The sequence below is a fragment of the Elephas maximus genome, chromosome 3 (genome assembly GCF_024166365.1).
Source record: "Elephas maximus indicus isolate mEleMax1 chromosome 3, mEleMax1 primary haplotype, whole genome shotgun sequence".
Taxonomy (NCBI): domain Eukaryota; kingdom Metazoa; phylum Chordata; class Mammalia; order Proboscidea; family Elephantidae; genus Elephas; species Elephas maximus.
In genome coordinates, this window is record NC_064821.1 from 26,251,424 (window position 1) to 26,273,220 (window position 21,797).

At 39.1% G+C, this 21,797-nt stretch overlaps 1 pseudogene; it reads right to left on the reverse strand.

Moving 5' to 3' along the window:
* Positions 1–6,653: 6,653 nt before the first annotated feature.
* LOC126072096 (olfactory receptor 7G3-like) overlaps positions 6,654–21,797 on the reverse strand; it is a 45,341-nt pseudogene continuing 30,197 nt past the window's right edge.

Consider the following 21,797-nt stretch of genomic DNA (forward strand, 5'->3'; position numbering starts at 1 on the left):
ACCAGTCTGAAATTGATCAAACAGGCAATCAGGATGCATTGATGTTTACTAGTGATTGCAGTGGTAAAGTTGGAAATAAAGAAAGATTGGCAGTTGGAAAATATAGCCTTGGTGATTGAAATGATGCCAGAGATTCATTATGCACTGGAGAGATGCAAATCAAAACCACAAGGAGGGAGGCTGTAATCTTCAGGGAAGCACACTGCCATATCTCTCTCCCACAGAGCAGCTGGTGGATTCAACCTGTCAACCTTTGCATTAGCAGCCAATTGCTTAACCACTGTGCTACCAGGGCTCCTTTTGGATAAACCCAGAAAACATTACACTGAGCAAAGTCAGTCAGTCACAAAAGGACAAAGACTGTATGATGTCACTTATATAAGCAAATACAGATAAATCAAAACTTATTAGTGGTTAACAGGGGTAGGAGGGAAGGGGGAAGGAGGAAGTTTTTGCTTCAGGGGCACTGAATGCGTGTTCCTCATGGTAGAATAATTTGGAAAAAAGATAGCAAGAATGGTTGCAAAACTTGAAGAAAGTAATCAGTCACCAAACCGTATATATAGGAATTATTGAATGACTGTACTTTTTGTTGTATATATTTTCACCACAATATAAAACTAAAAAGAAAAAAAAACCTTATGGGGATGTTGCAATGATGAGAAGTGAGTAAGCAAAAAGCACTTGGGACAGTGCTCAGCATATGTGGTCCTCACAATGGCATGTCCTACTGTGACTGCACATGTTTGTGTGTGTGTGTGTGTGTGTGTGTTTGTCCTGAACAATAGCAATTTGCATGTTTTCCTCCTTGGACAGAAGTGAGTAGTAGAACAGTTGAGGGAAGAGAAAAAGAGAGAACATTCCTAGCATAATAACTGCAAACTTCAGGGAAGAATTGATATGCTGAAACTCCCACTGGGAATCTTGCTCATGTAGAGAAGCAGAAGAAGGAAACACCCTAAATAAACATCAGTGATATCAATATTCATTTGGGACGGACAGATGATGAAACATATAGCAATTAAAAGCAATAAATAAGGTCCAGATGAGTCAACACAAATAATGAAAACCTAGTAGAGAAAAATAAATTTGTATGACAAGAAGTCTACAGCTTGAAAAAATTTTAAATATTTTTTTAAACCTATATGGGTTATTTTTTTTCAGTATGGATAATTAAAGCATAATGAAAAGTACAGAGAATAACAATGAAGGGTCGGGTACCCACCAGCCCATGGTGTCAATGCCCACATTTCACCACCCTTGCTTTAGATATTTTTATTGCAACAAAATAATGCAGGTATACTGATGACTGCGCTTACAGGGTACAAAAGAGAGAATCCCTGATGGAGGAGGAAAGCAGTGGGATGCAGACCTCAAATTCTAGTACAAAGTCCGCCTGAGACTAGAGAGACCCCGGAGGTCATGGTCTCCAGACCTTCTGTTAGCCTAACACTGGAATCACTCCCAAAGATAACTTTTCAGACAGAGATTGGACTGGACTGTAAGATAGAAAATGATACTGATGAGGAGTGAGCTTCTTGGCTCAAGTGGGCAGCTCCTGTCTGGAGGGCAGAGGAGAAGGCAGAGGGAGACAGAGCTGGCTGAATGGACACGGGGAATACAGGGTGGAAAGAAGGAGTGTGCTGTCTCATTAGGGGGAAAGCAACTAGAAGTACATAGCACGATGTATATAAATTTTTGTATGAGAGACTGACTTGATTTATAAACTTTCACTTAAAGCACAATAAAAAAAATGCATGTATATTTGAGGCTTCTCACATCATGTATTTTGCACAATATTGATTCTTTTCCTTCCCCAGGGCTAAGCATTACATTAACTTGATAGGCATTATTCCTCTGTACTGTTTACTGTATTTAGTATTATTCTTCCATAAAATTGCACTGTTTGCATTTGTAAAAGCTTTATATAAACAGAATCACACTGTATATACCATTTTACAGTTGGCTTCCTTAATACAATTTTTCAAATGAATGTTGATACATTTAGTTCTGCTTCAATGATTTTAACTACAACAGCGTATTCCACTATATTATTATGCCATAATTTATTTCTTTATCCCCTAACTCATACTTATTATAGTTATTGCCATCTATCTATAGATCTATCTACTGCCTTCAATTTATATATATATGTATTGATATATATACACACACACACAAATATATACATAAAAAACATATATAATATAAAACCATGCAAGGGGGATACCATCACATGCAAGATGCTGCTGCTTCTGTGGGGGAAAGAAAGCAACAGAGAGAACTACAAAAAGAACACTTTCTGTATACATATTACTTTGTCACTTGAAAAAAAAATATCCAAAGCTGCTACAGGAAAAGTTCAACAATGTTAATTCTGGAAAGGCATATGAGGTGGTCATTTTTTTTTAATTACACTGTACTAATTTTAAATATTTGGTAATTTTATAAAGAGAAACAACCTAGTGAGAGAGCCTGCTAATTCTGTACTTCCTTCCCCAGAGCCCTCAAAGGCTGGCACCAGGGATAATACCAAAGCTCTCCTAAAGATGATGTATAAGAACCAGAGATAGGAAGATGAAGTGAAGCTCACCAACTCTCCTCCTCACCACACCGGCACAAGAATACAAGTCAATGTCAGAGACTTTTGTAACAGTCATCGTGTTTGAGAAGGGGGAGATTTCTGCTCTGGAGGAAAATGACCCTTGCCATTCTAGAGACAGAGTAAGAGTCTACGTAGTTGATTAAGAGCTGCTTGATTTTGGTGCAAAGATACAAGGAAATATGTCAGGAAGATGGGAGACAGGCAGGAGTCCACGAGTCACTTGGCTCTAATCATTTCAAGCATATATTCTCTTCACAGCTTCCCCTGGATGCTATAAACACTTGTCCTCATTTCCAGACACTAACTAAGGGACTCTAGGTTACCTGGCTGGCATCACTGAAGAATGAAGCTGCATATTTTCCCTGGATGTTGGATGATGTAAATGAAAGAGCTGTCCTCAGGAAATGCAAAGGGACTGAGTGAGGCATTGGCCTCTTGGGCAAGAGGATAATCTGTGGGCACAGTCTCAGGTGTGCTGCTTCCTGACTGGAGAAAGGCTGCTGAGTGAGGGGGTCACAGGCAGAGTATTTGCAGCCTCTGTGTCCCTGGGGTCTCAATATCCAAAGCTCCTCATTAACCAAAGACTTTCATTGCCATTCTGATCCTGGGGCTGTGAAAATCCTGAAGACCAAGACAATGAAAAAAAGTAGATGGAAATTCAGGGTGGCTTATTTCCTAACCCTTAGAGGTCAGGTGTCTGCCATTTACTTCTTTCCATCTGTTTTAGCTCACCTCCAGTTCACATAGCTTACACATCTGTCTTCCTTTTTTATGTACAGCTGAAATCATCTCTATCTCATCAATTATATCAGCAAGTCTGATTCCAATTTAAAGTGTCAAAATATAGTTTACATACGTGGACATAAATATTTATAATAGCTAAAATATGTAAAAGTACAAATACTTAGGAGTTTATGTTTCTAAGAGTCATTGAATGTTTCCTGAACTTTAATCTTCATTCTGAAAATTTCATACAGCAGATTTTAGCCCATTCTTTGTGGTCAGTTCTGGCTGTGATCAGTATAGTCAGACCTGGTACAACCTTTTTTGAGTTCCATATCCACTTTTTCCAGTTTTGTCCAAATAGTTTCAGTGTGTACTGTTCTTTACACTAAGGGACTATGGGTTGAAAGTATGATTCTTCATTTTTAATAAAGTTGGGAGAAATCACAGGGTCACTGACTAGGCACTAGTCTGCAGGTTTATCTATACTCTCAGTAATTTAGGTAAATGACAAGTCATTATTTAATAGGTGAAGATGGTGCTGTAAGTTAATATTCAATTAAAAGCCTTTCACCTTTTAATGAATTCAGTATTTTCATGTGTTTGCCAATTTATTATACCTCATGTTAGCTGTTTCCATATGAACTTTGTTAATATATGGTCTTCTCAATACACCATTTGAAAACCAAAGATGGCATTGTAATGTCACCCTTTGCCAACTTAATGCTATTCACTATCAAACACACGAAATAATGGATAAAATATAACAAGGCATAATGGGATCATCTTAGATGAGACAGTGAATACATAGATGGAAAGAGAGAGCAGAAAAAAAACTTTCCCATTCAGGAACAATCTGCAAACTATGACTTAAATAGCCAGGAAGACAAATAATTATGAAACAGAGAGCCAACAAAATCAATAATCAACATATGGAGGCCAGCAGGACTATAATAGAATGAGTGATGGGGAAAATAGAAACATAAGATCAAAGAGGTAGTGTGGGTGGGTTATACAAACAGCCTCCTGGTGGCAAGGGCAGATGCAGGGAGGCCACAGAAAGTGCTTTTATAAAAATCTTAAAATGATGGTAGCTTGGACCATGGTGATAATGGTGAAGGTGGTGAGATTTGCTTGAATTCTGGATATACTTTAATGGTACAGATAACAGGGTTATCTGAAAGGTTGGCCACAGAGTGAAAGAAGAGACGAAACAAAGATGATGCTCAATGACAGAAAACTACCTAACACTTGAAAGAATAGTTGCCATCCACTGTGACAGGTAAGATCCCCTGTGTGGTACGAAAGGTTATGTGCTTAGCTACCTACAAAAAGGTTGGTGGTTCAAACCACCAAGCCAGAGGAACCTCAGAATAATGGCCTGGTGATCTACTTCCAAAAGATCACAGCTATTGAAAACCTTATGGAGCACAGTTCTACTTGACACTCATGGGGCTGCCATGAATTGGAATCAACTTGCGGGAAATGTTTTTTTTTTGTTTCTTTTTTGTGATAGGTAATACTGTGGGCAAGACATATTGAGAGATAGCAAGTGGGCAGTTGGATATACAAGTCTGGGACTCGGGAGATACTTCCTTTCTATATACAAACTTAGGACTCGTTTGTGATCAGATAACTTTTAAATGGATGGGTCTGGATGCTGTTGCAAAGAAGTGAATGTAGCTGGAGAAGAAGAGGTCTGAGGATTGAGACAAGAGGCCCTCCAGTGTTTGGGTATTGGAAAGATGAGAAGACACATTAGAGGAGACTGAAAAATACTGAAGGAGGAGTAAAACCAAAATAATGTGTGCTGCTGAAATCCAAGTGAAGAAAATGTTTCAATAAGTGATAAACTGAGTTAATGTGGTTGACAAGTATGAGAAAGACAGAGAAAGTACTGGACTGGACTTAAGGTAGGGAACATTGGTGGCTCTTCAAGAGCACCCTCCATGAAGTGTTGGAGTAAAGCTTGATTGCACTGACCACAGGAGAAAATGGAAGAAGAAGAATTGGGGAGAGTGAGTGGAGACATCTCTTTTGAGGAGTTTTGCTATAAAGGAAGCAGGGAAATGAGGCTAGTGCTAGAGCAAAATGAGGGGTCTCAAGAGGGGTCTTTTTTTTTTTTAAAGATTGGAAGAACTCAATCTTGGATGCTATTGAAAATGAATAAATCAAAAGGAGAAAACTGATGATGCAAGAGAGAGAGACAGTGGAATTACCAGAGTTTTGTCCTAACGTAGGCAGGAGAGATTGAATTCTATGCACAAGGGGAAATGCTGGTCGTGGTTAAATCCAGCTGACCACACTTCTCTCAAGAAGAAATAGGAAGCAAGTAATCTTGGAAACTGTAAATAAATTGAAATCCTCAATAATATAATTTGTCACGAAACACAACCTGACATACATAGTTTTACACGCAAGTTCTTCCAAGCATTCAAAGGAGTTAATTTCAATTTTAAAGGAAGGGTTTCAGAAAACATAAGGGATAGGATATTCTTTATCTCATTTTATAAGGCCAGCACAAACTTGGTGTCCAAACCAGACCAGGTTAGCACAAGAAAGAAAAATCCCAGAGTTTAAAAATATGTGGAAGAGTGATGGAGAAACAATATTTACCTTGATGGCAAGTAAGAACAACCTGAAGCATTTGCCTTACCAACTATCAAAACATATCATGGAGCTATAATAACTAAAATGATATGATTCTAGTATAGGACAGCAAAATAGAACTAATACTCATCTATATGAAGACTTATTGGCTACACAGGAGGCATCAGGCTCTTCATTTAGGACCATGTGACACTGCAGGGAAAGGATGGCATCATTCAGGAAATAGTGCTGAAATCATTGTTTATCCATATGGAAAGAAAATGAATTGGATCCTTCATCATGCCATATTGAAAGATCATTCCAATGTCTTTTAAACACAAAAGAAAACATGATTAAATGTTTACGAGATGGTACAAGAAAATATTTTCATGAGAGTGGAGGAGTTAATCACCTCTTAAATGAGATATAACATGCATAATCCAAAAGGGGAAACACTGAACAATCCAACCACTTTAAAAACAAGCCATTAAACAAGTCATTCGAGAATGAAAATCAAAAGTTGTTCTTTCAATATAACAAAAAGACAGCAGGACAAATATAACATCCACTGAAGTATCTCCAAATGTGGCCTTGCCTACACCATAAGTGTCAACTGCTGATAAATATTTAAATTAACAACCCCTGCTAATAACTGAAGCAAGTGCTAAAAATATATGAAAGCAGAAAGAGTCAAAAAAAGAGAGAATATTACCCTTGGAAATAAATTGTGCTGGGTCACACACACTGAGTATATTGAGTACTTATTCAGTAGCAGGCATTACACTGTTATATTGTTAGGTGCTGTAGAGTCATTTCCAGCTCATCACAACCCTTTGTACAACAGAATGAAACACTGCCAGGATGACAGGGGTGTCATCCTCACAGTGGTTGTTATGCTGGATCCCATTGTTTCAAGCACTGTGTCAATTCATCTCATTGAGGGTCTTCTTCATTTTTGCTGAACCTCTACTTCACCAAGCATGATGTCCTTCTTCAGGGACTGATCCCTCCTGATAACATGTTCAAGTATGTGAGACATAGTCCTCGCTTCTAAGGAGCATTCTGGTTGTACTTCTTCCAAGACAGATTGGTTCGTTCTTTTGGCAGTCCTTGTTATGCTCAATATTTTTCACCAACATCATAATTCGAAAGCGTCAGTTCTTCTTTGGTCTTCTTTATTCTTCATCCAGCTTTCACATGCATATGAGGAGATTGAAAACACCACAGCTTGAGTCAGGCACACCTTAGTCTTCAAGGTGACGTCTTTGCTTTTTAACACTTTAAAGAGCTCTCTTGTAGGAGATTTGACAAATGCAATGCATGGTTTGATTTCTTGATTGCTGCTTCCTTGGGCATTGATAGAGGATCCAAGTAAAAGGAAATACTTGACAACTTCAATGTTTTCTCCGTTTATCATGATGTTGCTTATTGGTCCAGTTGTGAGGATTTTTGTGGTCTTTATGTTGAGGTGTAACTCATACTGAAGGCTGTGGTCTTTGATCTTCATCAGCAAGTGTTTCAAGTCATCTTCGTTTTCAGTAAGCAAGGTTGTGTCATCTGCATATAGCAGGTTGTTAATTAGTTTTCCTCCAATCCTGATGCCTCGTTCTCCTTCATATAGTCCAGGTTTTTGGATTATTTGCTCAGCAGACAGACTGTATAAGTATGGTGAAAGAATAAAACCCTGATGCACACCTTTCCCAATTTTAAACCACATAGTATCCCATCATTTTGTTTGCTGGTCTATGTATAGCTTCCACATGAGCACAATTAAGTGTTCTGAAATTCACATTCTTTGCAATGTTATCCATAATTTGTTATGCTCCAAAGAGCCAAATGCCTATGCAAAGTCAATAAAACACTGGTAAATATCTTTCTGGTACTCTCTGCTTTCAGTCAAGATTCATGTTGTCCACCACTTATCTGTCAGCTTGTTCTAATGTGGTGGCTTGTGTGTTGCTGTGACGCTGGAAACTATGCTACCGGTATTTCAAATACCAGCAGGGTCATGCATGGTGGATAGCATTCAGCAGATACAAAGACATACTAGGAAGAAGGACCTGGTGAGCTACTTCTAAAAAAAATTGGCCAGTGAAAACCTTATGAATAGTAGGGAGACATTGTCTGATATAGTGCAGGAAGAAGAGCCCCTTAGGTTGAAGGCAAAATAGGAATGAGGAAAAGCTGCTTCCTAAAAATACTGGTTGTTGTTGTTAGGTTCGGTAAAGTCAGTTCCAATTCATAGCAACCCCATGCACAACAGAACGAAACACTGCCCGATCCTGCGTCATCCTTACAATCGTTGTTATGCTTGATCCCATTGTTGCAGTCACTGTGTCAATACATCACATTGACGGTCAACCTCTTTTCCACTGACTCTGTCCTTTACCAAGCATGATGTCCTTCTCCAGGGACTGATCCTTCCTGATAACATGTCCGAAGTATGTAAGATGCAGTCGCCATCCTTGCTTCTAAGGAGCATTCTGGTTCTTCCTCCAAGACAGATTTGTTCATTCTTTTGGCAGTCAATGGTATATTCAATATTCTTTGCCAACACCACAATTCAAAGGCGTCGTTTCTTCTTCGGTCTTCCTTATTCATTGTCCAGCTTTCACATGCATACGATGTGATTGAAAATACCATGGCTTGGGTCAGGCCCTCCTTAGTCTTCAAGGTGACATCTTTTCTTTTGAACACTTTAAAGAGGTCCTTTGCAGCAGACTTGCCCAATGCAATGCAACTTCTGATTTCTTGACTGCTGCTTCCATGGGTGTTGATTCTGGATCCAAGTAAAATGAAGTCCTTGACAACTTCAATCTTTTCTCCATTTATCACGATCTTGCTTACTGGTCCAGTTGTGAGGATTTTTCTTTTCTTTATGCTGAGGTGTAATCCATACTGAAGGCTCTGGTCTTTGATTTTCATTAGTAAGTGCTTCAAGTCCACATTACTTTCGCAAGCAAGGTTGTGTCTTCTGCCTACCACAGGTTGTTAAGGAGTCTTCCTCCAATCCTGATGCCCTGTTCTTCTTCATATAGTCCAGATTCTCAGATTATTTACTCAGCATTCAGATTGAATAGGTATGGTGAAAGAATACAACCCTGACACATACCTTTCCTAACTTTAAACCAATCAGTATCCCCTTGTTCTGTCCGAACAACTGCCTCTTGACCTATGTACAGGTTCCTTATGAGGACAATTAAGTGTTCTGGAATTCCCATTCTTCACAATGATATCCATAATTTGTTATGATCCACACAGTTGCATGCCTTTGCATAGTCAATAAAACACTGGTAAACATCCTTCTGGTATTCTCTGCTTTCAGCCAGGGTCCATCTGACATCAGCAATGATTTCCCTAGTTCCACATCTCTTCTGAATCCAGCTTGAACTTCTGGTAGTTCCTTGTTGATACACTGCTGCAGGCGCTTTTGAATGATCTTCAGCCAAGTTTTGCTTGTGTGTAATATTAATGATATTGTTCAGTAATTTCTGCGTTTGGTGGGATCATCTTTCTTGGGAATAGGCATAAATATAGATCTCTTTCAGTCAATTGGCCAGGAAGCTGTCTTCCATATTTCTTAGCATAGACCAGTGAGCACTTTCAGCACTGCATCCATTTGTTGAAACATCTCAATTGGTGTTCTGTCAGTTCCTGGGGCCTTGTTTTTCGCCAATGCCTTCAGTGAAGATTGGACTTCTTCCTTTAGTACTTTAAAATAGAGCTGACCTTAAGGATGTGGATGGAGTAAACCTTTCAGGGCCTTCATTTGCTGATGTGGCACAACACTAAATGATAAGAAATAGCTGTAATCATCCATTAATAACTAAAAAAAAAAACTAGAATGTGGAATATATGAAGTATAAATCTAGGAAAATTGGAAGTTTTTACAAATGAAAAAGAATGTATAAAGATGATATCCTAGACATTAGTAAACTGAAATGAACTGGTATTGGCCATTTTGCATCAGACAATCATACGGTCTGGTATGCCAGAAATGAAAAAATGAAGAGGAATGGTATTCTACTGAACACTTGTAATCATTATAGCACTTGATGCCACATCAGACTTTTCTAATCAGAGAGTTTATCTAATCTTTCCAAGGTAATGAAATTCCTGCTGCTAGTAATTAGTTTTAGAAGAGGATATGCCCCAATTCAGGTTGATGATACAGGATGTGTTCTGGATGAGTATTTCTAAAGATTTTCTCTCCATTACAGAGACCCAGTAAGAAGCAGTCAGTTTTCTCTCTCTGGCTATTGTATCTTAAATGACCCCTGTGCCACTGCAGCCATTGGTGACCATCACAGGAACACCTTTAGGAAGAAACCAACACAGAAGGCTGTGAAATGCAGCCCTGCATTTTGTAGATTCTAGACCTACCCTACCTCTGAAATCTTTCTTTTTACCATTTGATCCTATGTGAGTAGAGACTTTTCTCTTAGTATAACTGAAGACATTCTCACTTATAAAGTATCTCAAACCTATATGGAAAAAAATGTGAATGAATATAAATACAACAAACTTATAGATGAGTAAATTGAAATTATTGTTGTTAGTTGCCATCAAGTTGATTGGGACTCATGGTGACTCCATGGTTACAGAATAGAACCACTCCATAGGGTTTCTTAGCTTTAATATTTACAGAAACAGATTGCCAGGACTTTTCTTCTGCAGTACCTCTGGGTGGATCTGAACTACCAACCTTTAGGTTAGCAGTTGAGTGCAAACCATTTGTGCCACCTAAGGACCTTCAAACTGAGCTTAGAAAGGTTAAGTATTTAATATCCACACAGCTATTGCATAAAAAAAAGAGGTAAAAATCAAACCCAAGTGGTCTGATGTCAAATTGTCACCCATAACTATTATGATCTCTGGACTCTTATTATTCAAAGAACTTGGTTAGGTTTTCTGAATCACTATAATTTATTTCCCTCTGGCATATTTCAACAGTGTCATAGATTGACACTGATACACAAAAATATGCGTATCAGTTTGGCTAAGCCATGATTTCCACTATTGTGTGACTCTCCACCATTTTGTCATTTGATGTGATTTTCCTGTGTGTTGTAAATCCTATCTCTATGATGTTGATGGGGTGGTATCCATAGCACTTATGTTAATGAGGCCAGACTCAATCTACAAGATTACACTGTATTTTAAGCCAATCTCTTTTGAGATATGAGATATAAGAGGGAGAAATGAGAAGAACGACAGGGGGATTTCATACCACCAAGAAAGATGCACTGGGAACATAGAACATCCTTTGGACCTGGGAGTCCCCAGGCAGAAAAGCTTCTTGACCAGGGGAAGATTGATGACAAGGACCTTTCTCCTGAGCCAACAGAGAGAGAAAGCCTTCCCCTGGAGCTGACACCCCAAATTCAGACTTTTAGCCCACTAGACTGTGAGAGAATAAGCTTCTGCTTGTTAAAGTCATTCACTTGTGGTATTTTGGTTACAGCAACACTATATAACTAGGACAAACAGCTTAAGCCCAAAGCAGGTGACACATTAATGGAAAGAAAATATTTTAGAGATGAGTTTCTGCAAAGCGTCCATCATATCCTTGTTCCTCAGGCTGTAGATGAAGGGGTTCAGCATGGGTGTGACCATGGTGTTCATCACTGATGCAACTGCACTCTTCCTAGAGGAGACAGTAGCTGCAGAGTTAAGATACACCCCAAAACCTGTCCCGTAGAACAAGGAAACAACTGAGAGGTGAGACCCACAGTAGAAAAAGCTTTATACATTCCACCTGTTGATGGCATTTTTAGAAGGGAAGAGAGAATCTGCATGTAAGAGAAAATGATCACAAGTAAGGTTCCACCACCCACAATGCTAGTCATAAAATATAGCACGATGTTATTAAAGAGGGTGTCAGAACAGGCAAGCTTGAGGACCTGAGGAAGTTCACAGAAAAACTGGGGGATTTCTAGGTCTGTGCAGAAGGACAGCTGCAGCACCATCAGACTGTGGAGCAGGGCATTCGTGATGCTAATGAACAAGGAGGGAAGAATCAGCAGGCCACAGAGGTGGAAGTGCATGATGACTGTGTACCTCAGTAGATGACAAATGGCCACAAAGCGGTCATAGGCCATTGCCGCAAGGAGGCAATTTTCCAAACATGCAAAAACCAGGAAGAAGCAGATCTGGGTGAGGCAGCCTGTGTAAGTAATGGATTTGCTCTGTGTCTGAATGTTCACCAGCATCTTGGGGACTGTGGTGGTGCTGAAACAGATGTCACTGAAGGACAGGTTGGAGAGGAAGAAGTACACGGGGGTGTGGAGGTAGGAGTCTGAGTTGACAGCCAGGATGATGAGCAGGTTCCCAAGCACAGTGACCAGGTACATGGTCAGGAACATTCCAAGGAGAAGCTGCAGTTCTGGATTATCTGAGAAGCCTAGGAGGTGGAATTCTGCTACACCTGTTTGGTTTTCTGATTCCATGTAGTTGATGATTCTGATGGAAAGAACAGAGATGGGATACACAGATGTTCAAAGATCTGGTATTTTAGAGAAACACTCTAATCTATATTGTGAAATGAAATGAATACTATAAATCTTCCCTGTGGTTCTCTTTCTCTGTCTCTCTTCTCCTCCTCCTCTTTCTCCTCTATCCTTTTCTCTCTCCCTCCTCCTCTGTTCCCTGTCTTCCTATACTCTCATTTCTCTCTGTCCTCCTTTCACTTTCTCTGCCACATCTTTGCAAACTTTAAGTACCTACTCTTTTCCACCCCTTGTCGACTAGCATGAATACAATTTGAAATGATACATCATTTTTTTTTCTGAAGAATTTTCTAAACATTGCAAATGAGCAGGAAAATCAAAATCATATGATGTTAAATATGTGTTTTAGAGCACTGGTTCTCAAACTTTCTTGCATCAGAGTCAGGTGGAGTTCCCGCTAAAATGCAGAATGCTGGGCACCACCCTCAAAGCATTGGATTCAGAAGGTTAGGCATCAGGGCTCCAAAATGTGCCTTTCTAACAAATTTCCAAATACTGCTGCTGCTCACCTGAGAACCACACACTGAGGACTAATATTCTAGGATACAGAACTGGAGCAGACCTGGTGCACTTCCTGAGGAAGTAATGACCTGGCTCATCAATGCACTACAAAGTGGACCTGGAGTGCAAGTTCATGACTCAGCCCATTTTCAGTGGGTCCTCAGAATTTGTCATTTTAATTATTCACTTCCATTTCAATATTCCATTCTTTGCATTCTCATCACAAACTCTTGCCTAATTGTTCTAAACAACAGTAGTATTAGCAGGAGACCCTGGCTGGCACAAAAGGTTAAGCTGCTAAGGAAAACGTTGAAGGTTCATGTCTATCCAGAGGTACCTTAGGAGAAAGGCCTGATGACCTACTTCTGAAAACCCAGCCATTGAAAACGCTATGGAGCCCAGCTCTACTCTGAGACACGTGGAGCTGCCAGAGTTGGAAGTGACTTGACAGCAACTGATTTGGCTTTTGTTTGATTAGCAGATAACATAGTAACAAATAACTATTATAAACTTCTACAGCCAGGCCACTAACAGAGAGCTCTGTGTATTGTCATATAAAATCCTTGGCATTTATATGAATTAATTTTATTCTCCTTACAGATCCGTGACTTAGATGCTTCTATCATCCCTCATTTTACCCATTTTTATCATCCCTCATTTTACCCATGATCTCATGTAGGAAACATGAGGTTAAGTTATACATACAAGACACATGGTCTTCTTGTAAGAATTGCTGGAGGAATTTGAACTCAGATTGACAGATCAAACTGGGCCTCTTACCACCATGTGATATGACCTCTGAGGAACACAGGCTCAGGCATCAGAAGGGTCAACAGATTCCAACACTTGGCTCTTGAAAACTTCCACCTGAATACAGAACCAAGTGCTTTCCCTGGACTTCAAGGTCATCTACTTTCTGACTCCATAGGTAGTATATAGCAGGTAGCAGCATCAAAGCAGAACCCACACTCAGGACCTGAGGTCAATATTGGAATATGTTCCCTGAATCCTCAAGCTGTTATGGCTATTATGTTGATAAGATTCTCTTTTCTCTTAGTACTTGAAGATTAAAACATTACTCCCTACAATTATATGTAGCACTTTTTTTTCCCCTTAAAACAAAGGAATGGGAGAAAGAATGAAATGCATTGTCTTTAAATCACTGAAAAAAAGAGAATTTGTCAGTGTAACCTAAGTGGAATTTTAGGATAAGAAAGACACAATCTAACAACACAAACTTCCAAGTTGCTTGTCAGGCACGTCCCTACTGCTGTAGAAAGAAGGGGAGTAGAAGCTTGCCAAGTCAATCTTAAGAGGGAGAAAGGAACTTAAGCAAAGTACACCCAGACACCTCAAAGGCTGTTATGGTTGTGAGACTTAAATACTGAATCAATACAAATCGCGTAGTAAGTAGCCTGGCAGCTGATAAGCATGGGAAGTACTTACCAGTTAAAGTGTGAAGTACTTGTTACATAAGATGATCATGACAATTGGACAAGACAATAAAACTTATTTTTAGGAATTCCTTAGCTTATACATATGACACACAGCAATGTAGGAAGTAATCACATACATACTTTTCGGTTTAACTGCCACTCACATTTGTACATGTACAATAAGAAAAAATAAACACACACAATTTCAAATTTTAAACTAATAACCCATTGCTGTGGCGTCGATCCTGACTCATAGCAACCCTACAGGACAGAGTAGAACTGCCCCATATGGTTTCCAAGGAGTGCCTGGTGGATTCAAACTGCTGACCTTTTGGTTAGCAGCCATAACTCTTAACCACTGCACCACCAGGGTTTCCATTAAATTAATAGGAGTCATACTTAATCTCCATTAATAGATTATTACATCTATATTTATTTTCCCTTTTTTTTTTTTTTAATTCACTTCCTAGGTATCCCTCGGAAACCCTGGTGGCGTAGTGGTTAAGTGCTACAGCTGCTAACCGAGAGGGTGGCAGTTCAAATCCACCAGGCACTCCTTGGAAACTCTATGGGGCAGTTCTGCTCAGTCCTATAGGGTCACCATGAGTCAGAATCTACTCGATGGCAGTGGGTGGGTAGGTATCCCTTTGAAATCTGTCCCTCCCTTCCTTTCTCCCTTAATATGGAAGATTATGGGAATAAGTAACCCCTTGACACTCAGTAGCTTGATCCATTCCCTATTCCTTTTATGGTTTGACTCAATGTCTCCATTGTATAATTAGCAGATAACGATAGAAAAAGAAACATAGAAAATACATCATGAAATTTCACATCCTCCTTCCTTTGTTTCTCGTTAAGCCCATCAAAGCCTGGGTCAATCAGATGGGAACTGGTTCCTATAGGAATCTCGAAGTTGTATACTAGGATCAAGTCCAGGACACTCCTATCTCCTGTGTTAAAATGAGTTCCTGAGAATATGGTCACTGGATCCTCAAAAACAGGCAAGCAAGAGTTAATTGATTGCCTAATTCCTGCGAACATTTATGTGTTTACCCATTATTCTTATGAACCAACGATCAAGAAAGTCTCTAAAGGAGTCCCAAAGATGAACAGCTCATTAGGAGCCATATGTTCAGAGTAAACACCTCTAGACCAACAGTGCTTCAACAACAAGAAAATCTGGGGCCCTAAGCATGGGATTATGACAACAAGCAACCCTGACAGAATCAATCCTTTGCTGGAAGATTTGGAATCGGACACCTGGGTTTATCGCCACTTTAGCACTTGCTTTGTGAACGAGGAAACTTTTATGACTGTTCGAGAAGCCTCAAGTCTCCTTTTTTATAATGAAAACCATCATAAAACCTTATAGGAATCTTGCACAGATCAGAAATTAATAGAAAACCATCAAGCACAGTGTTCAACATATCACATTCTCTCAATATTTTCTATTGTGTTGCATTTTTCATGGGTACAACCTGGTATTGTTCATATAGAAAGGAAGAGTAACAGGTGGGCCAGATGAAGGTGGATCAAAGAAAGATAGAACATTCCTAGTGTGATAACTGCAAATTTTAGGGAAGAAGGAATGTGGCAAAACTTTATTGGGAATCTTGCTCATCTAGAGAAGCAGGAGGAGAGAATAAGCCAAATGAACATCAGTGATGTCAACGTAAAAGGAGCTGGTGATGCAGTGGTTAAGCTGCTAACCAAAAGGTTGGTGGTTTGAATTCACCAGGCACTCAAAGGAAGGAAGATGTGGCAGTTTGTGTCTGTAAAATTTCAACCTTGGAAACGCTATGGGGCAGTTCTACTCTGTCCTATAGGGCCTCTATGAGTTGGAATTGACTCGACAGCAATGGGTTTATGGGATATCAGTGTTCACTTGGCATGGACATGTGATGAAATATCTAGCAATTAAAATAAATAAATTAGACCTAGACAGACCAACACAAATAATGAAAACTTAGAAGACACAAATAATTTCTCTAACAAGAAATCTATAGTTTGGGAAAATTGAAATAAGTTTTAAAATTATACAGACACAAATTCTTATTTTTTATTATGAAATATTTCAAGCATACTGAAAAGTACAGAGAAAAACAATAAAGGTCTAATCATCTACCACTCAGCACCATGAAATTAAAATATATTACCATAATTGCATTAGGTACTTTAAAAAAAAATTATGATTATTTCCCTTTATTCCTGAGCTTCAATCCTTTTATATAATTATTTTTAAAATTGTGGTGTATTCTGTATTTTTAAAGTAAAATATATATATATATATTTAAACATTTCTGCCTTTAGTTTTTCACAATCTGTCTTTTTTTCTCTACCAGGTGAACCACATCACTAACTTGGTATACATTATTCCCCAGCATTTTCACTACTTTCAGTCTGCTTCTCTCAATAAACAATGCTATTGTTTTACATTTGAATACTTTACATACTGTGCATGTCATTTTACAGTTGGTCCCTTAAAATAATACACTCAACCTTATCAGTCATGATACATTTCAGTCTGGTTCATTAACTAAAACTAACTTAATGTTATTTCACTGTTATTACGCCAGAATTTATTTTTTCCTTCTCCAACTGATGAGCATTTTTACTGTGGTACACACATACAAACTCATGAGTAAAAAATACTTTAAATAATATCTGGGTAACTACCAAATATAAGATTGGTTGCCTTTGGAAAGAAAAGGAGAGCTTAGATTGGGAATGGAATAAGGAGGGTATATATACCATCTTTTTTATGCATACTATTTTGTTACTTTAAGAATAGAACTGTTATGGCAAAATGTCCACATTTATTAATTCTGGAAGAATTGATGCATGAGTATTTCTCCTAATTTCCTGGTCTATTTTGTCTTAAAATATTTCATAGGTTAATAAAGAGACACCTGTATTTTTTGTAGATACAGGTATGTAGCCTGTCTGGTCAGACTGGCTCTGCACTTCCTCTCTTTGAGTTCTCATAGCCAGGTTACATTGTATCCAGGTTAAGGATCTCCCTTCCAAAGAGGTATCAAGAACTGTGTAAGGAGAAGCTGGCCAAACACATCTACCCTCTGCCTAAGAGATACAAGAAAATTTTAGATAATTCTAGAAAATTCATCAAAATTGAGCAGAAGCATATTTTGGTTGAAGACAGAAAAAGTCCTTGGAAATTTAGGTTCAGAGTAGGTGATTAGCAGAATGAGAGCAGCACAAGTACTGGGGCAAAGGCACAAGGAAACATGTCAAGAAGATGATGGACAAGTGGGCAGGCATCTCACAAGCAACTCCATTTTGCTCATGTTCTGCATGTACTCACCTCACAGCTTCCCCCAGTTGGACTGGAAGACAAAGACCTAACCCTATTTGCAAAAGAAAAATTAGGGGACTGCAGATTACCTGACTGCCAGCATTAAGATGTGACATTCAGTTCTCCCCTGAAGGCTGAATGATAAAAATGGAAGCTCTGGACTCACGGAGCACAAAAAACAGAGAAGGACCAGGCTCCTGTGGAAAACGATGGGCACAAGGCTCAGGTGTGCTGCCTCCTGCCTCCTGCCTCCTGGCTTGGGTAAAGATGTTGAGTGGGTAGTCACTGGCAGTCTATTTGTAGTCTCTGAAGCCTGTGGGTTTTCAGTATCAAACCTCCTCATTAGTCAAATTCTTTTGCTGTCATTCTGATCCCAGGGTAGTACAAACCCTTAAGGAACAAGGCCAGAGAAGGAATAATTTATGTTGAATGATTATATCACCCAAAGAGCCCAGGGGTATGCCATCTTATTCACCTCATCTACTTCTGCTCACATCCATTTCAAGTGCCTTGTACACATGAACACATCTACCTTCTGTAATTATATTAGTCTTCTTTCCTTACGTTCAAAGGTGCCCCTATCCTAACAACAACATCAGGAAGACCGACACCATGTTTCGGATAAAAATACATACTTTATTATATGGGGAAATGTATCCTACATAAATACAAGTGATAATACAATAAATATATCTTAAAACGGAGGTCCTAAGGGCTGATTCTACGTATGGTCCATTGATCCTATTTCTGTATCTAATATTCAGCAGTTTCTACATCTCCATAATCAAACAGAACTGAGCATGTAACAGGCATTTTACCTCCTTTTTAGAATTCCACTAAACCTTTCCCAATTTTACAGTAGTAACTTCAATATCCCACCATGCGTCTGTCAGTTTGTCATGTTGTGGTGGCTTGCACAATACAATGGAACATGTAAAGACCGGTGTTAGAAAACCTAAAGGGAAGAACGCTCTCAGCAATTCTCCAGCTGAAGGAACTGAAGAGAAAGTTCAAGTCTCGAGTTGCAATTCTGAAGGATTCCATGGGCAAAATATTGAATGACAGAGGAAGAATCAAAAGCAGATGGAAGGAATACACACAATCACTGGACCAAAAACAACTGGCTGACGTTCAACAATTTCAGGAGGTACCACATGATCTAGAAGAGATGGTACTGAAGCAAGAAGTCCAAGCTTCACGGGAGGCACTAACGAAAAACAAGGCTCCAGGAATTCATGGAATGCCAATGGAGATGTTTCAACTGACGCACTGCTGGAAGTGCTCACTTGTCTATGCCAAGAAATTTGGAAGACAGCTACCTGGTCAATTAACTGGAAGAGATACATATTTGTCCCCATTTCAAGGAAAGGAGATTCAACCAAAAAAACCAAACCAAACCCAGTGCCGTCGAGTCGGTTCCAACTCATAGCAGCCCTACAGGACAGAGCAGAACTGCCCCATAGAGTTTCCAAGGAGCACCTGGCAGATTCAAACTGCCAGCCCTTTGGTTAGCAGCCGTAGCACTTAACCACTGTACCACCAGGGTTTCCAAGGAGATTCAACGGAACATGGAAATAATCAAACAATATCATTAATATCACATGCAAGTAAAATTTTGCTGAAAAATCTTTTAAAAGTGGTTGCAGCCATACATTGACAGCTTATTGCCAGAAATTCAAGTCAGATTCAGAAGAGGACATGGAAGGAAGAATATCATTGCTGATATCAGATGGATCCTGGCTGAAAGCAGAGAATACCAGAAAGATGTTCACCTGTGTTTCGTTGACTATGCAAAGGCATTAGGCTGTGGGGATCATAACAAATTACATATAATATTGGGAAGAATGGAAATTTCAGAACAATTGTGCTCATGTGGAAACTGCACATAGACCAAGAGAAACTCATTTGAACACAGCAAGGGGATACTGCATAGTTGAAAGTCAGGAAAGGTGTACATCAGGGTTATATTCTTTCATCATACTTATTCAATCTGTATGCTCACAAAATAATCTGAGAAACTAGGCTACATGAAGAAGAACATCAGGACTGGTGGAACACTCATTAACAACCTGCATTATGCAGATGACACAACCTAGATTTGAAGCACTTACTGATGAAGATCAAACTCTACAGCCTTCAGTATGGATTACACCTCAACATAAAGAAAACAAAAATTCTCAGAACTGGGCCAATAAGCAACATCATGATAAATGGAGAACATATTGACATTGCAAGGATTTCATTTTATTTGAATCCACAGCCAACGCCCATGGAGGAGCAGTCAAGAAAACAAACAACTTATTGCATTGGGCAAATCTGTTGCAGAGGCCTCTTTAGAGTGTTAAAAAGCAAAGATGTCACTTTGAGGACTATGGTGCACCTGACCCAAGCCATGATATTTTCAATCACCTCATATGCATGTGAAAGCTGGACAAGAATCAGGAAGACTGAAGGAATGAAACCTTTGAATTATGCTGTTGGTGAAGAATATTGAATATACCATGGACTGCCAGAAGAACGAACAAGTCTGTCTTGAAGAAATATAGCAAAACGCTCCTTGGAAACGAAGATGGCAAGACTTCATCTCAAGTATTTTGGACATGTTATCGGAGGACCAGTCCCTGGAGAAAAACAATATGCTTAGTAATTCACAGTGTCAGCAAAAAAGACTTTCAATAAGATGGACTAATACAGTGGCTTCAACAATGGGCTCAAACATAGCAACGATTGTGAGGATGGTGCAGGACCAAGCAGTATTTCATTCTGTTTTATACAGGGTCGCTATGAGTCGGAACCAACTCGACTACACTAAACAACAACTTCAAAATCCAACACCAGTTTATCATACTTGTATGTTGCTGTGATGTTGGAAGCTATACCACTAGTATTTCAAGGAACACCAGGACCCTTGGTGGAAAGGATTCAGCAGAGCATTCAGAATACGACAGACTAGGAAGAAGGATCTGGTGATCCACTTCTAAAAAACTGGCCAGTGAAAGCCTTAGGAATAGCAGCATAACAACGTCTGATATGGTGGCGGAAGATAAGCTGCTCAGGTTGGAAGCACCAAAAGTATGACTAGGGAAGAGCTACCTCCTCAAAGTAGAGTTGATCTTAATGATGTGGATGGAATAAAGCTTTCAGGACGTTCATTTGCTGATGTGGCATGACTCGAAATGAGAAGAAACAGCTGTAAATGTCCATTAATAATTAGAACGTGGATTGTATAATGTATGAATCTAAGAAAATTTGAAGTTGTCAAAAAAGAAATGAAACACATAAAGATCTATATCCTAGCCATTAGTGAGCTGAAGTGGGCTGTTATTGGCCATTTCAAAGTAGACAGTCATATGGTCTACTGTGCTGGGAATGAGAAATTAAAGAGTCATGGAGTCACATCCATGATCAAAAAGAACAATTCAAGATCTATCCTGAAGTACAGTACTGTCAGTGTTAGGATAATATCCATACAGCTACAAGGAAGACCAGTTAATACAAGGATTATTGAAATTTATGCATCAACCACTACTGCCAAAGATGAAGAAATGGAAGATGTTTATCAATTTCAGAAGTGTAAAATTGATCAAACATGCAATCAAGACTCATTGATAATTCTGGTGATTAGAATGCAAAAGTCAAAACAAAGAAGAAGGATTGGTAGTTGGAATACATGGCCCTGGTAATAGAAATGATGCTGAAGATCGCATGATAGAATTTTGCAAGACCAACAACTTCTTCATTGCAAAGATCTTTTTTCAACAACATAAATGGCAATGATACACGTAGACCTCACTAGATGGAATACGCAGGAATCAAACGAACTACATCTGTGGAAAGAGATGATGGAAAAGCTCAATATCATCAGTCAGAACAATGTCAGGGGTAGACTGCAGAACAGACCATCCATTGCTCAAATGCAAATTCAAGTTGAAGCTGAAGAAAATTTTAAACAAGTCCATGAGAGTTATGGTACAACCTTGATTATATCCCACCTGAATTTAGAGACAATCTTAAGAACAGATTTGATGCTTTGAACACTAACGACCAGAGACGAGATGAATTATGAAAGGACATCATACATGAAGATGGCAAAAGGTAATTAAAAAGACAGGGGAAAAAAG